This window comes from Symphalangus syndactylus, chromosome 7 (assembly GCF_028878055.3).
Source record: "Symphalangus syndactylus isolate Jambi chromosome 7, NHGRI_mSymSyn1-v2.1_pri, whole genome shotgun sequence".
NCBI lineage: Eukaryota > Metazoa > Chordata > Mammalia > Primates > Hylobatidae > Symphalangus > Symphalangus syndactylus.
Genome location: NC_072429.2, coordinates 104,688,505 through 104,706,068, shown reverse-complemented (window position 1 = coordinate 104,706,068; position 17,564 = coordinate 104,688,505). Strand labels below are relative to the sequence as shown.

Below are 17,564 nucleotides of genomic sequence, written 5' to 3'. Positions count from 1 at the left end.
TTTTGTTCACTCTGTCCACACCTCTTCTACGTCATTCTCTACCCAATATATTATGATGTCTCCTCTCTGCCTAAAATCCTTATTGGCTTCCAATTATCCTTAGGAAAAAGTTAAAAACCCTTAATATTCTTCCTTCAGAATTACACATCCAAAACTGACAGTTTCCTCTATGTTGCAGGCTCTTAGCCCCATGAAAGGTGTATTAAACTCCTTCTTACAGGCTATAAAACCTCACAGTCCACTTAATCCACAATATCCTATCCTAATAAATCCATTTATTTATCTTGATTTGCAAATTTTCTCAAACATCTTTTATTTTAAAAAAATATTCTGAAAATATCAACAAGCATCAATGAAAAATTATTTTGAATATAACATTGATAAGTAAAATACCTACCTGCCTAACCATTTTCTTTATTAATGTTACCTTTCTAAGATTATGGACCCCAAACTTACAGCAGTGTACTTTTTTTAACTTTTATTTTAAGTTCAGGAATACATGTGAATGTTTCTAACATAGGTAAACTTGAGTCAAGGGAGTTTGTTGTACAGATTATTTCATTACGCTGGTATTCAGCCTAGTACTCATTCATTATTTCTCCTGATCCCTCCCTCCTCCCACCCTCTACCCTCCCAGAGGCTCCCATGTTTGTTGTTCCCCTCTGTATGACCATGAGTTCTCATCATTTAGCTCTCACTTATAAGTGAGAAGGTGTGGCACTTGGTTTTCTGTTCCTGTGTTAGTTTGCTAAAGATAATGGCCTCCAGCTCCAAACATGTCTCTGCAAAGTACATGATCTCATTGTTTGTTATGGCTACATAGTAATCCATGGTGTATATGTACCACATTGTCTTTATCCAGCCTGTCACTGATGAACATTTAGGTTGATTCCATGTCTTTGCTATCATGAATAGTGTTGCAGTGAACATATGCATGAATGTGTCTTTGTAATAGAATTATTTATATTCCTTTGTGTATATACACAGTAATGGGATGCAGTGTGCTTTTTCAAGTGCAATTCAAGTGTAACTAAATTTGAGATGAGAGAGAGGGCCAGTTCTCACTTGTTTCTCCCTAGCTTTCATGACAGCACCACACTGATTAATAATAAATAATAACAGCATAATTTGGCCATCCAGGTAATTAGTTTGCCATTTAATTGTCAACAAAAGTGACAAAGAGGAATTAATATTACAGTTGAAATGGAGAAAAGGACTTATTGTCTAGTATAAATAAATCTCCAACATAATGCAACTGATGAAAACAGACCTAGGTTAGAACCTTGTGTAGACTAATTATTATGTTACTTTAGGCAACTTATTTAATCTCTATGAAATTTTCTATTTCTTCATTTAAAGATAGGATATTTGAAAAGAGAAAAAGTCTATGGGATGAAAATAATAAATGAACGAGTATGTATAAAACAAATGATAATTAGCCAATAGTAAGCAATTGTCAAACCTCCTACAACAAATCACATATAAGTCACATATATATATATATATGACTTAAAACCTCATAGATTTTGTAGATTAATGACTTTAAAAAGAATAGTAGTATAAATTAAATAAAATACTTTTACCTTGTAATATGAAATGCCACTGGCTTCAGAATAATTGTATTAGAAACTGGTCAAAAAGAAAACCCGGTAATCAACTGTAAATATCAATCTGTTCTTGATTAGCTGAACACCCATTGCTGCTACTTCCCTGGTTGGAGCTAATCACAGGTGTTCTCGTACACTGAAGGGGCTGCTTACCTATGTAGGGCTCACAGGGTAATAATATATGAGAATTATGTGCCATATGTTATAAGTGCACTGTAGCACCAGCTGTTCTTTCCTGTCATTTGTATTCACTAATGCTGGTATGTCTGTTTTTTATCCCTTTTAAATATAGACATGATGATGCAATCAGACAAAATATCCTATTGCTTTCGTCATTATTTTCAATGATTTTTTACTAAAATCTGCAATTTTTAAATTTCCCCACTTTATTTCACATGGAGGTGAAATGACCATTAATTTAAGTGAAAATTATACAGCAAGATTTTTAGGCATTATTGTATGAAAAGACCATGTTTTGCTAACATGGCTCTCCTCTTCTCTGAAATGTAGTGTCTGATAAAATAAAAATAAAAATGCATTGCAGTTAGGCCCAAAGGTAGTGAATTATTTCAATTGATTGTTCACAGTCAGTTACACATTGAACTCCTTGTTCTACTTTTTCCCTGCTTCTCACTACCGCACTCAACTAGTCTTAAACACACTGAAGTAGAAATTGACTACAAATAGATAACTCAAATCTGTGTCAAAATTTGTGGGATACACACAGAGCAGTGCTTGGATGGAAACAGAATTTTACGTACTTATATTGGAAAAGAAGAAAGATCTAAATTCAACGACTTAAGGTTCCACTTCACAAAGCTAGAAAAAAAAAAGCAAAAAGAAACCTAAATTAAGTAGGTAGGAGGAAATAATAAAGGGCAGAAATCAAGAGGGTAGAAAACACAGAGACAATGGAAAAAATTAAGAAAGCCAAAAGCTAACTCCTTGAAAAGGTAAGCAAAATTCACAAGCTTCTAGGTAGACTTAAGTAAAAAAGAGAGGAAATAAAAATCATCAATATCAGGAAAGAAAAAGCTTTCCTGTAACATAATATATTAGGATCTGCACCACAGATCCTACAAATATTAAAAGGATAATAAATAAAGAGTGTGAGTAAATTTAGGTCAGCACATTTGACGACTTAGATAAAAGAGACCATTTTTTGTCTTTCATAGTGTTCTTGCTACCATTGCTGCATAACAAACCACCTCAAAACTCAGTGGTATCACATTCAACAGTTCTCTGGATCAGGACTCCAGAAAGGGCACAACAGGGATAGTTTTTTTTCCTGTTCCAAGATGCCTGGAGCCTCAGCAGGAAAGACTAAAAAACTGAGGGCAAATTTAAAGCTGGAGCTGGGAATCTTCTGCAAGTATTTTCACTCACATGTTTGGAAGATGAGCATGGCTGCTGGCTGGCCCCTGAGAAGTGGGCTGTTAACTGGGAAGCCACATGTGACATCTCCATGTGCCGTGGGCTTCCTCACAGCATGGCAACCTCAGAGTAATTGCCTTTCATACACGGAAGCTCTGGTCTCCAAAGGTAACCGTTCTACCCACAAGGAAGAAGCTGTATCACTTTCTGAAGTAAACTCAAATTCACTCAGCTTCACTTCTGCTATATTCATTTCAGATTCCAGAAAATTTGACAACTTAGATAAAAGGGGCCATTTTTGTTTTTCTTTCTGTTCTTGCTACCATTGCTGCATAACAAACCACCCCAAAACTCAGGGGTATCAGGCAATCAGTCCTGATTGCCTGGGTCAGGACTCTAGACAGGGTGTAACAGGGATAGGTTATTTTGTTTTGTTTTGCTTCTGCTTTTTGTTTCTGTTCTGTTCCAAGATGTCTGGGGCCTCAGAAGGAAAGACTAAGAAACTGGAATCATCTGCAAGTATAGGCTATTCAGCTTTGATATGATTTTTGGCTTAAGTCTCTTGCTTTGAGAATAGTTTGCTGCTGAAACTATCCTGTAAAGTGTACAGGATAGCTTCCTGTATGTTCCTCCAAATTTTACTCAAAAACTCTTTCTTCTCTCATTCTATTACAGGTGGCTTAAAGAGGTCAGGAGGCACCTTCAACACTTTTATTGGAGATCTTGTCTAGATCTTCGGGTTTGTCAGGTATGTATTTCCTTTATTATTATTGTTATTATTATTATTATTGTACTTTAAGTTTTAGGGTACATGTGCACAATGTGCAGGTTTGTTACATATGTATCCATGTGCCATGTTGGTGTGCTGTACCCATTAACTCGTCATTTAGCATTAGGTATATCTCCTAATGCTGTCCCTCCCCCCTCCCCCAACCCCACAACAGACCCCAGAGTGTGATGTTCCCCTTCCTGTGTCCATGTGTTCTCATTGTTCAATTCCCACCTATGAGTGAGAACATGCAGTGTTTGGTTTTTTTGTCCTTGCGATAGTTTATTGAGAATGATGGTTTCCAGCTTCATCCATGTCCCTACAAAGGACATGAACTCATCCTTTTTTATGGCTGCATAGTATTCCATGGTGTATATGTGCCACATTTTCTTAATCCAGTCTATCGTTGTTGGACATTTGGGTTGGTTCCAAGTCTTTGCTATTGTGAATAGTGCCACAATAAACATATGTGTGCATGTGTCTTTATAGCAGCATGATTTATAGTCCTTTGGGTATATACCCAGTAATGGGATGGCTGGGTCAAATGGTATTTCTAGGTCTAGATCCCTGAGGAATCGCCACACTGACTTCCACAATGGTTGAACTAGTTTACAGTCCCACCAACAGTGTAAAAGTGTTCCTATTTCTCCACATCCTCTCCAGCACCTGTTGTTTCCTGACTTTTTAATGATCACCATTCTAACTGGTGTGAGATGGTATCTCATTGTGGTTTTGATTTGCATTTCTCTGATGGCCAGTGATGATGAGCATTTTTTCATGTGTTTTTTGGCTGCATAAATGTCTTCTTTTGAGAAGTGTCTGTTCATGTCCTTCGCCCACTTTTTGATGGGGTTGTTTTTTTTTCTTTTAAATTTGTTTGAGTTCATTGTAGATTCTGGATATTAGTCCTTTGTCAGATGAGTAGGTTGCAAAAATTTTCTCCCATTCTGTAGGTTGCCTGTTCACTCTGATGGTAGTTTCTTTTGCTGTGCAGAAGCTCTTTAGTTTAATTAGATCCCATTTGTCAATTTTGGCTTTTGTTGCCATTGCTTTTGGTGTTTTAGACATGAAGTCCTTGCCCATGCCTATGTCCTGAATGGTATTGCCTAGATTTTCTTCTAGGGTTTTTATGGTTTTAGGTCTAACATGTAAGTCTTTAATCCATCTTGAGTTAATTTTTGTATAAGGTGTAAGGAAGGGATCCAGTTTCAGCTTTCTACATATGGCTAGCCAGTTTTCCCAGCACCATTTATTAAATAGGGAATCCTTTTCCCATTTCTTGTTTTTGTCAGGTTTGTCAAAGATCAGATAGTTGTAGATATGCGGCATTATTTCTGAGGGCTCCGTTCTGATACATTGATCTATGTCTCTGTTGTGGTACCAGTACCATGCTGTTTTGGTTACTGTAGCCTTGTAGTATAGTTTGAAGTCAGGTAGCGTGATGCCTCCAGCTTTGTTCTTTTGGCTTAGGATTGACTTGGCGATGCGTGCTCTTTTTTGGTTCCATATAAACTTTAAAGTAGTTTTTTCCAATTCTGTGAAGAAAGTCATTGGTAGCTTGATGGGGATGGCATTGAATCTATAAATTACCTTGGGCAGTATGGCCATTTTTGCCATATTGATTCTTCCAACCCATGAGCTTGGAATGTTCTTCCATTTGTTTGTATCCTCTTTTATTTCATTGAGCAGTGGTTTGTAGTTCTCCTTGAAGAGGTCCTTCACATCCCTTGTAAGTTGGATTCCTAGGTATTTTATTCTCTTTGAAGCAATTGTGAATGGGAGTTCACTCATGATTTGGCTCGCTGTCTGTGATTGGTGTACAAGAATGCTTGTGATTTTTGTACATTGATTTTGTATCCTGAGACTTTGCTGCAGTTGCTTATCAGCTTAAGGAGATTTTGGGCTGAGACAATGGAGTTTTCTAGATATACAATCATATTTATTTTCTATTTTTATGTTGTTACATGGAACAATTTTGCTAAATTTTGTAACACTTTAAAAAAAATCTTTTTTTCCCCAGCTTCTAATAACACTTATCTCCCTGTACTTCCAGCTTGCATAATCGTCTCCCTCAGTATCATCTGGCCTTTACTGATGGTCTTCCCAAGGCTCTTCTGGCTCCCATCTAATCCAGTTTCAAAGCCAATGCCATGTTTTTGTCATGTTAGCTTCCTCCTTCCAGCTCCCAAATTTCTGTTCCACTTATTATTACTACATAACGATGACCCCAAGTTTACTGGTCTAGTTATTGTACTGGCTTAAACCAACTGCTTTATGATTTTCACAAATTTGTGGAACAGAGATTCAAACAAAGCACAGTAAGGATATAAAAATGACTTTGTCTTGCTCAATGATGTCTAGGGTCTCTTCTGGGAAGACTAAAAAATTAGTGGCTTTTAATGAGTAAGTGCTAGAATCCTCTGGAGGGGTATTTATTCACTTGTCCAGTAGTTGTTACTGACTGTTTTCTGAGTCCTCTGGGGGTGCTGTCAGGCAAACCATCCACATGCAGTAGATATATTTCTATCAGTAAGGCATCTGTACTACTATTCTCCACAGTAATGACACCTTTTTATGATCCCACCAAAAATGAATAAGAGTAATGATTATTCCATATTCTCACCAACATTCGATATTATTAATGTTTTACTTTACCCATTCTTGTGGTCATGAAATAGTATCTCATGCTATAGATAGTGTATTAATCCGTTTTCACACTGCTGATAAAGACATACCTGAGACTGGGAAGAAAAAGAGGTTTAATTGGACTTACAGTTCCACATAGCTGGGGAGGCCTCAGAATCATGGTGGAAGGTGAAAGCCACTTCTGACATGACAGCAACAAGAGAAAAAATGAGAGAGAAGCAAAAACGGAAACCTATGATAAACCCATCATATGTCATAAGACTTATTCACTATCACAAGAATAGCATGGGAAAGGCTGGCCCCCATGATTGAATTACTTCCCACTGGGTCCTTCCCACAACACGTGGGAATTCTGGGAGCTACAATTCAAGTTGAGATTTCGGTGGGGACACAGTCAAACCATATCAGATAGTATGAAAATTAAAGTAATGATATTATTTTAATTTCCCTGATGACCAATAATGCCAAACAATTTTTCATGTGTGTTTTTTGCAATTGCATATATCCTTTTCTGGGGCATTGGTTCAAGTCCTTTCTTTTTTTCAAAAATTGGGTTGTCTTTATTATTGATCTATAGAAGATATAATTATGTTAGGTATAAATATTAGAAATATTTTTTCCAGTCTATGGCTTGCTTAACATTTTTTAATCTGTATTTTTGATGTACAGAACACTTAATTTTTTGATGTTCAATTTTATCAATTTTTTCTTTTGTGTGCTTTTTGTATTCTGAGTAATTTTGTGAGGTTTCTTGTCCTGTATTTTCAGCCAAGTTTTTCTATTTTGTTGTTGTTGTTGTTGATTATAAAGTGCTTGTGCTCAGAAGTTTCTTTATTTTACTTTTCTACTTGTTGCTAAAGTCTGACATTTTATTTTAACCTCCTTTATTTACACGTTCTACATTTCTCCTTCGAGGTATTTTCTTAAAAAATCATAGTCATTTATCTCTTATTATTAAAAAATATTTTCCCAAACACTTTCTTATGTATTTCTTAGTGTGATCTCAGTTCTTTATACATTATTAATCTGATTTTTACTGATAATTCTTTCCTTTTAACTTTTGCTGCAGTTTTGTTTTGGTCATAGCTATATGTAACTTCGACGTTAGTTTATTAGTCAGAGTTCTCTACAGGGACAGAACTAATGGAATATACATATGGGAATTTATTAAGTTATTAACTCACATGATCACAACTTCCCACAATAGGCTGTCTGCAGGCTGAGGAGCAAGGAGAGCCAATCTGAGTTCCAAAGCTGAAGAACTTGAAGTCCAATATTTGAGGGCAAGAAGCATCCAGCACGGGAGAAAGATGTAGGCTGGGAGGATAGGCCAGTCTCTCTTTTCACATTTTTCTTCCTGCTTATATTCTAGCTGCACTGGCAGTTGATTAGATTGTGCCCACCCAGATTAAGGGTGGATCAGCCTTTCCCAATCTACTGACTCAAATGTTAATCTCCTTTGGCAATACCCTGGCAGACACACCCGGGATCAATACTTTGTATCCTTCAATCCAACCAAGTTGACACTCAGTATTAACAATCACAGCTAGTTTCTATTTAGATTTTCACAATCATGATTGGGAGAACTTGTGGAATTTCTGAAGAAGTCTGTATGGCATGGAGTAAAAGAGAATTAGCTGCTGCATTTGGAGCCAAAATGGTGTTTTTAAAAAAATCAATTGTCTTCTCCCCATGTTATTGTTTTCCACTTTGGAGTAATGTTTCTCTCAATTTTGTTGTTGTGAAAGCTATTGGGATTCACAGTGAAGGCTCAGGATTAAATGCCTATGTCTCTCTCTGTGGAAATAGTCGGGCTGCTTTCTCCTCCTTCATTTCTATCTTTCTTTGGGGCATCTTCCTGGGCATAAAGTTTAAGGAATATAAAGTAACAAGAGCATGCGTGTGTGGTTCTTTCCCCGTCAGGTCCAGTTATCCTATAGATCTGATGTGTGGGCCCGGGCCCTTAGGGAATATCCTTTGTTTTTGCTGTAGCCTGTCCAAACCTGTGAATTCATCACTTGAAGTCAAGAATTATTAGATGAGTTTTTCAAAACTGTCGCACATACACTATGTTCACTGAGCACTGAAACGTGAGGGTTAACTCTCAGAGCTCAACTCTATTTCGTCCAAATTTACCACCTGTAACAGGTTTTCTTTACATTTCTGCTTTGAAGTCACAGACATTTTCTTGATTCATTTAATATTTTTTGTTTTTATTACTTTTTATTTACATTGTTTATTTGTTTATTTTAGATTCAAGGGGTACATGTGCAGGTTTGTTACAAGGGTATATTGCATAATTCTGGGGTTTGGGCTTCTATTGAACCCATCACTCAGGTAGTGAGCATAATACTCAATAGTTTTTCAACCCTTGACCCTTTCTCTCCCTCCCCACTCTAGCAGTACCCAGTGTCTATTGTTCCCATCTTTATGTCCATGTGTACCCATTGTTTAGTTCCCAGGTATAAGAGAGAACATGGGGTGTTTGCTTTTCTGTTTCTCCACTAGATCACTTAGGATAATGGCCTCCAGTTGCATCTATGTTGCTGCAAAGGACAGAATTCCATTCTTTATTACAGCTGTGTAATATTCGATGGGGTATATTTACCACATTTTCTTGATCCAATTCACCATTGATAGGCACTTAGGTTGATTCAATGACTTTGCTATTGTGAATAGTGCTGAGATAAACATGTTGAGAAAAAGCAGGTGTCTTTTTGATAGAAGGATTTCTTTTTCTTTGGGCAATTACCAGTAGTGGGATTTCTAGATCAAATGGTAATTCTGTTTTTAGGTCTTTGAGAAATCTCCATACTGTTTTCCATAGGGGTTGAACTAATTTACATCCAACCAACAGTGTATTAGTGTTCCTTTTCTCCATATTCTCACTAACATCTGTTATTTTTCTACTGTTTAGTAATAGTCATTCTGACTGGTGTAAGATGGTATCTCATTGTGGTTTTAATTTGCATTTCTCTGATGATAAGTGATGTTGAGTATTTTTTCATGTTTATTCACTGCTTATATGACTTCCTTTGGGAATTATCTGTTCATGTCCTTTGCCCACTTTTTAATGGGCTTATTTGTGTTTTTTTCTTATTAATTTGTTTAAGTTTCTTATAGATTCTTGATATTAGTCCTTTGTTGGATGTGTACTTTGCAAATATTTTCTCCTATTCTGTAGGTTGTCTGTTTATTCTGTTGATTGTTTATTTTGCTCTGCAGATGCTCTTTAGTTAAGACACAGCTGTCAATTTTTTGTTTTGTTACATTTGCTTTTGAGGTCTTAGTCATAAATTTATTGCCTAGGCCAATGTTGAGAAAGTTTTTCCTGGATTTACCTCTAGGATTTTTATGGTTTGAGGAATTATATTGAAATCTTTAATCCACCTTGAGTTAATTTTTGCATGTGCGAGAGGTAGGTCCCCAGTTTCTTTTTTCTGCATATGGCTAGCCAGTTTTCCCAGCACCATTTATTGAATAAGGTGTCCTTTCCCCATGATTTATTTGGGTCAACTTTGTCAAACCTGAGTGGGTTGTAGGTGTGTCACTTTATGTCTGGGTTATCTATTCTGTTCCATTGATCTGTTTCTCTATTTGGTTGTACAAATACCATGCTGTTTTGGTTACTATAACCTTGCAGAATACTTTGAAGTCAAGTAATGTGATGCCTCCAGTTCTGTTCTTTTTATTTGGGATTGCTTTGGCTATTTAATCTATTCTTTGGTTTCATATAAATTTTAGAATTGTTTTTCCTAACTCTGTGAAAAATGCCATTGGTGATTTGATAGAAATTGTCTTGAATCTGTAGATTGCTGAATCTGTAGATTGCTTTGGGGAGTATGGTCATTTTAATGATATTGATTCTTCCAATTCACATATGAAATGTTTTCCATTTCTTTGTGTCATCTATGATTTCTTTAAGCAGTGTTTTGTAGTTCTTCTTGTAGAGATATTTTACCTCCTTCGTTAAATGTATTCCTAGATATTTTTTGTGGCTATTGTAAATGGGATTGCATTATTTATTTGTTTCTCGGCTTAAACATTATTGATGTATCAAAATGCTACTGATTTTTGTAAATTGATTTTGTATCCTGAAACTTCACTGGAGTCATTGATTAGATCTATGAGTCTTTTGGAGGAATCTTTAGGGTATCCTATGTATGAAATCATACCACTAGCAAACAGAAAATTTGACTTCCTCTTCCTATTTGGATGCCTTTTGATTCTTTTACTTGTCTGATTGCTCTGGCTAGAACATCCAGTACTATGTTGAATATGAGTGGTGAGAATGGATATCCTTGTTTTCTTCTGGTTCCACTCCAACTTTTGCCCACTCAGTATGATGCTGGCTGTAGGTTTGTCATAGATGGTTCTTATGATTTTGAGGTATATTCCTTCTATATCTAGTGGTGAGGGTTCCATTCTTGAAGAGATGTCAGATTTTATCAAATGCTTTTTGTGTCTGTTGAGAAGACTATATGGGTTTTGTTTTTAATTTTATGTGATGAAGCACATTTATTGATTTGTATATATTGAATTATCCTTACATCACAGGAATAAATCCCACTTGGTAGTGGTGAGTTACTTTTTTTGATGTGATGCTGGATTTAGATTGCTAGTATTTTGTTGAGGACTTTTGCATCTATGTCCATCAGAGATATTGGCTTGTAGTTTTCTTTTTGTTTTGTCCTTGCTGGATTTTGGTATTAGAATGATACTAGTTTCACAGAATGAGTAAGAAAGGAGTCCCTCCTCTTTGATTTTTTTTTTAGAATAGTTTCATTAGGATTGATACCAGTTCTTCTTTGTATGTTTGGTAGAATTAGGCCATTAATCCATTTGGTCCAGGGCTTTCTCTGGTTGGTAGATTTTTTTTTATTACTGATTCAATCTCATAATTTGTTATCAGTCTATTCAGGATTCCAGTTTCTTCCTGGTTCAATCTTGAGACATTGTGTGTTTTCAGGAAATTATCCATTTCATCTAGGTTTTCTAGTCTGTGTGCATAGAGATGTTCATAGTAGTCTCTGACGATCTTTGGTATTTCTGTGGTAACCTTTATGTAACTGTCCAACGTGTACATCTTGCCCATTTCCCAGACAGAGCTGACTAATCAAAACATGGAAATTGCAATAAAGAAAATAATTCACCCAGAGCCAGCTGTGTGAGAGAGCAGAGTTTTATTATTACTCAAATCAAATATCCTAGTATTTGGGGATCAGAGTTTTTAAGGATACTTTAGTGAGTGGGTGAAGGCCAGTGAGTTGAGAGTGCTGATTGGTTGGATTGGAGATGAAATCATAGGGAGTTGATCCTCTTGCACTGAGTCAGTTCCTGGGTGGTGGCCACAAGATCAGAAGAGCTGGTTTATTGATCTAGGTGGTGCCAGCTAATCCATCAAGTGTAGGATCTGCAAAATATCTCAAGCACTGATCTTAGGAACAGTTTTGAGAGGGTCAGAATCTTGTAGACTCCAGCTGCATGACTCCTAAGCCATTATTTCCAATCTTCTGGCTAATCTGTTAGTCCTACAAAGGCGATCTAGTCCCCAGGCAGGAAGGAGGTTTGTTTTGGGTAAGGGCTATTATTGTCTTTTTTTAAACTATAAGTTATAAATTAAGTTCCTGTGAAAGTTAGTTCAGCCTGCTTTCAGGAATGAATGAGAACAGCATGGAGATTGAAAGCAAGATAGAGATGGTTAGGTCAGATCTCTTCTACTGTCTCAGTTATAATTTTGCAATGGTAGTTTCATTTCTAATGTCAACTTTGTCATTTCTCATTATATTTGTTTGGATCTTTTCTCTTTTTTTTTTTTCTTGGTTAATGTAACCAGCAGTCTATCAACCTTGTTTATTACTTCAAAAAACCAACTTTTCGTTTTGTTGATCCTTCGTATGTTTTTCTTGGTCTCAGTTCCATTTAGTTCTTTTTTGTTTTCTTGTGCTAACTTTAGGTTTAGTTTGTTCTTGTTTTTCTAGTTCCTTTAGGTGCAAGGTTAGATTGTTAATTTGAGATCTTTCTATCTTTTTAATGTAGGCATTTAGCACTAAAAACATTCTTCTCAACACGGCTTTTGCTGCATCCCAGAGGCTTTTGTATGTTGTGTCTCTATTTTCTTTTGTTTCGAAATACATTTTGATTTCTGCCTTCATTTTGTTGTTTACCCGAAGGTCATTCAGCAGCAAGTTGTTTGGTTTCCAGGTATTTGTGTGGTTTAAAGTGTTCCTCTTGGTATTAATTTCTGATTTTATTCCACTGTGGTCCAAGAAGAGGCTTGGTATGATTTTTATTTTTATTTACTTATTTATTGAGGCTTGCTTTATGACCGAGCATGTGGTCAATCTTAGAGAATGTTTCAAAGGCAGATGAGAAGAAGAAATACTCTGTGGTTGTCGAGTGGACTATTCTGTAAATATCTATTAGGTCTGTTTTGTCCAGAGTCCAATTTAAGTCCAGAATCTCTGTAATTTTTCTGCTTCACACTGTCTAATGCTCTTAGTGCGGTGTTAAAGACCCCCACTATTACGGTGTGGCTGTCTATTTCTTTCCTTAGATCTAGTAGTATTTATTTTATAAATCGAGTGCTCTGATGTTGGGTGCATATATATTTAAGATGGTTAGATTTTCTTGACATGAACACCTTATCATTATGTAACACCAGTCATTGCCTTTTTTTTTTTCTTTCACTGTTGTTGGTTTAAAGTCTCTTTCATCTGACACAAAGATTGTAAACTCTGGGCTTTTTGGTTTACCATTTGCTTAAATATCTGTAGCCTTCCCTCTACTTTGAGCCTATGGGTAGCATTACATGGAAGATGTTACTCTTGAAGGCAGCAGATAGGTTCTTGTTGTTGTTGTTGTTGTTTTCATTCGATTTGCCACTCTTTCTTTTGAGTAGAGCATTTATACTGTTTATGTCCATGGTTATTATTGACATGCATGGTTTTGTTCCTGTCATAGTGCTGTTAGTTAGTTGCTTTGTAGTCTTGATTGTGTGATTACTTTATAGGGTCTGAGGCTTCATATTTATGTGTGCTTTTATAATAGCAAATATTGTTCTTTTGTTTCCATGTTTAAAACTTCCTTAAGCATTCCTTGTAGGGCCAATTTTGATGTGATGAGTTCCCTTGGTGTTTGTTTTTCTGGGAAAGACTTTATTTCACTTTCATTATGAAGTTTCATTTGCCAGGAATATAAAATTCTTATGTATTAGTCTGTTCTCATGTCTAATAAAGACATATATGAGACTGGGTAATTTAAAAAGGAAAGATGTTTAATAGACTCACAGTTCTGCAGGGTTGAGAAGGCCTCAGGAAACTTACAATCATGGGTAGAAGGGGAAGCAAACACGTCATTCTTCACATGGTGACAGCAAGGAGAAGTGCCAAGCAAAAGGGGGAAAAGCCCCTTGTAAAATTACCAGATCTTGTGAGATCTCACTATCACAAGAACAGCAGAATGTGGGGGTAACTGCCCCCATGATTCAATTACCTCACACTGGGTTCTTCCCATGACATGTGGGGATTATGGGAACTACAATTCAAGATGAGATTTGGGTGGGAACACAGCCAAGCCTTATAATTCTTCCCCTGGCCCCAATTCTCATATCCTCCCAACAGTCCCCCAAAGTTTTAACTCATTCCAGCAGCATTAACACAAAACTCCAAAGTCTCATCTGAGACAAGGCAAGTCCCTTTCAGCTATGAGCCTGTAAAATCAAAAGCAAGTGAGTTACTTCCCATATACAATGGTGGTACAGACATTGGGTAAATACACCCATCCCAAATGGGAGAAATTGGCTCAAATGAAGGGGCTACAGGCCCCATATAAGTCCAAAATATAGCAGGGCAGTCAAATATTAAAGCTCCAAAATGATCTCCTTTGACTCCGTGTCTCACATCCAGATCACGCTGATGCAGGAGGTGGGATCTCACAGCTTTGAGCAGCTCTGCCCCTGTGGCTTTACAAGGTACAGCCCCCCTTCCTGGCTGTTTTCATGGGCTGACATTGAACAGCTTTTACAAGTGCACAGTGCAAGCTGTCAGTGGATCTATCATTCTGGGGTCTGAAGGACGGCAGCCCTCTTCTCATAGCTCCACTAGGCAGTGCCTCAATGGGGACGTGTGTGGGGCTCCAACCCCCATTTCTCTCGTGTAGTGCCCTCGCATATGTTCTCCATCAGGGCTCCACCTCTGTAGCAAACTTTTGCCTGGACATCCAGGCATTTCCATACATTCTTTGAAATCTAGGTGGAGATTCCCCAACCTTAATTCTTGACTTCTGTGCACCTGTAGTCCAACCACCACATGGAAGCTCCCAAGGCTTGGGGCTTGCCCCCTCTGAAGCAATGGCCTAAGCTGTACTTTGGCCCCATTTAGCCCCAACTGGAGCAGCTGGGACACAGGACAGCAAGTCTCAAGGCTGCACACAGCAGGGTGGCCCTGAACCTGGTCCAGGAAACCATTTTTCCCTCCTAGGCTCTGGGCCTGTGATGGGAGGGGTTTCTGTGAAAGTCTCTGACATATCCTGGAGACATTTTCCCCATTGTCTTGGTGATTAACATTTGGCTTCTTGTTACTTATCCAAATGTTTGCAGCCAGCTTGAATTTCTTCCCAGAAAATGGGGTTTTCTTTTCTATTGTATCATCAGGCTGCAAATTTTCCAAACTTTTATGCTCTTTTCCCTGTCTAATGCTTTGCTGCTTAGAAATTTCTTCTCCCAGATACTCATCTCTCTCAAGTTCAAAATTCCACAGATTTCTAGACCAGGGGCAAAATGCCTCCAGTTTCTTTGCATAGCAACAGTGGGAACTTTAATCCAGTTCCCAATAAGCTCTTCATCTCCATTTGAGACCACCTCAGCCTGGACCTTATTGTCCTTATCACTATTAGCATTTTGGTCAAAGCCATTCAACAAGTATCTAGGAAGTTCCAAATTTTCCCACATTTTCCTATCTTCTTCTGAGTCCTCTAAACTGTTCCAACCTCTGCCTGTTACCCAGTTTCAAAGTGACATCCACATTTTCAGGTATCTTTACAGCAGCACCCCATTCCTGGTACCAACTTACCGTATTAGTTCGTTCTCACACTGCTAATAAAGACATACCTGAGACTGAGTAATGCATAAAGGAAAGAGGTTTAATTGACTCACAATTCTGCAGGGCTGGGAAGGCCTCAGGAAACTTAAAATCATGGCAGAAGGGGAAGCAAACATGTCCTTCTTCACATGGCAGCAGCAAGGAGAAGTGCCAAGCAACACAGGGAAAAGCCCCTTACAAAACCATCACATCTAGTGAGAATTCACTTACTATCATGAGAACAGCAGCACTGGTGTAACCACCCCCATGATTCCATTACCTGCCACTGGGTTGTTCCCATGACACATGGGGATTATGAGAACTACAATTCAAGATGAGATTTGGATGAGGACACAGTCAAAGCATATCATCTTGGTTGGCATTTTTTTAAGAAGGTTAAAAATAGGCCCCCAATTTATTCTGGCTTGTCAGGTTTGTTCTGAGAAGTACACCTTAAGTCTGATGAGAGTTCCTTTATAGGTATTTTGGCCCTTTTCTCTAGCTAACTTGAAATTTTTTGTCTTTTGCTTAGACCTTGGATAGTGTGATGAACATATGCCTTGGGGATTGTTGTATAACATAGTATCTCATAGGCATTCTCTGGATTTCTTCTATCTGAATATCGACTCTCTAGCAAGATTAGGGAAGTTTTCCTGAATTATTTCCTTATATATATTTTCCAAGTTGCTTACTTTTTATTCTACTCTCTCAGAAATGACAAAATGTCATAGATTTTGTCACTTCACATAATCCTATATTTCTCAAAGGCTTCATTTATTCTTTTAATTTTTTTCTTTATTTTTGTCTGAGATAATTTGAAAGACTGGTCCTCAAGTTCTGCTTGGTCTAGTCTAGAGTTAAAGCTTCCAACTGAATTTTGAAACTCTTGTAGTGAATTTTTCAGTTCCAGAAGTTCTTTTGGTTTATTTATCTTAATATAGCTATATCATCTTTCATAACCTGAATTGTTTTCCTAGTTTCTTTGTATTAGATTCCAATTGTCTCTTGGATCTAATTGAGTTTCTTTGCCATTCATATTTGAATTCTTTATCTGTCACTTCAGATATTTCAATCAGGTTAGGATCTGTTATTGCTACAGAGCTAATGTGATCCTTTGGTGGTGTCACAACACTCTGCCTTTTTGTACTGCCAGAGTTCTTTTGCTGATTCCTTTTCATCTCAGAGAGCTGTTACTTCTTTTTCTGCATTTGATATTGTTTGGATTATTTTTAAAAATTCCTTTTCTCCTTGAGTGTATAAATGTGTTGTATATTGTGTTTGGCTTTTTGGCTTAATTTCTATGCACTTTCAGTGGGCCAAGGCTCTGTATGGGTTCCTTGGTTGCAGATAGCTTCTGTGCAACCATATGCTGTTTGTTATAATAGTGTTTTGGACATAAGGGCCGACCCTGTGAGGCTAAGGGTGTGGAAGTCTCAGGAGGCTTATCTCATGGACTATCACTAAGCCCTCTGGTAGCAGGATTTTTGTTTGGTGGTGTAATGTAGACTGCCGTCCAGTATATGGTGCTTTAAGAGTGAGAGCTTGCAGGTAGACTGGTGTTGAGTGTACCTGCCCACCCTGATGGAGGTTGTGGGAAGAGATTTTAATGGGGGGGGGGGGTGGGCAGTGGGTAGACTAAGGTCTTGGGATAAGGGATAGGGTAGGGTACAACAGCTCCTCATCCTGAGCTGGCAGGAACATAATCCACTTCTCTATCACACCTCTATCATGGGGCTCATGACCTTCTATTTATAAAGGCTTTTTCTTTTGTTCATTCACCCTCACCCTGCCTGAGTATAGCTGCTGCAGGCCATGGTTACTCCTGTCAATTACCATTAAAATGGGGCTTGGGACAGAGCCCAACTCCAAATGGGACTTGGGCAGGCAACTCCATGGTGTGTCCTCCATTGCCAAGGTGCTGCCACTCTGTGTAAGGAGGGTGAGAAGGGCCCCACCCTTCTTGAAAGTCCAAGTGTGCACAGGCTCTCGTTCAGAGGGATGAAGCCACCATGAAAAGTATGAAAAGCACTTTCTTTGATTGCTTAGCAGCCCTTGGTAGGAAGAACTGTGGCTACATCTGGAACAGTC

General features: G+C 37.7%; 1 long non-coding RNA gene across 1 annotated transcript in view; it reads left to right on the top strand.

Moving 5' to 3' along the window:
* LOC134737138 (uncharacterized) overlaps positions 1-17,564 on the top strand; it is a 291,305-nt gene that overhangs the window by 126,824 nt on the left and 146,917 nt on the right. Inside the window, exon 2 of the long non-coding RNA XR_010121747.1 lies at positions 3,657-3,720. This is a non-coding gene — a long non-coding RNA (uncharacterized lncRNA). The remainder of the gene's footprint in view (positions 1-3,656; positions 3,721-17,564) is intronic.